The sequence below is a fragment of the Phasianus colchicus genome, chromosome 10 (genome assembly GCF_987193195.1).
Source record: "Phasianus colchicus chromosome 10, bPhaCol1.hap1.1, whole genome shotgun sequence".
NCBI lineage: Eukaryota > Metazoa > Chordata > Aves > Galliformes > Phasianidae > Phasianus > Phasianus colchicus.
In genome coordinates this window covers 5132713-5132984 of record NC_143445.1, presented here as the reverse complement: position 1 = coordinate 5132984, position 272 = coordinate 5132713, and positions in this window count along the sequence as shown.

Here is a 272-nt window from a genome sequence, read left to right as displayed (position 1 = left end):
TCAGGTTGGCACTTGCTGCTGTGCAGCAGATTTCTCACTTGAAACAATGAGTGGATTACATCTGCTTAAAATAAAGAAAAGATTGGCTAATTCAGGATGAATCAGTCTTTTGTATCCTTTCTTTTTAAAAACCTCTCTTTCTATTATCTTGCATGACCAGGATAATTTATTTATTTATTTATTTATTTGTCAGATGACAGAAATAACAGATTGAGTCCACACTATTCTTGAGGCTTTATGCATGGAGAAGAACAGTAACAACACATATGTAC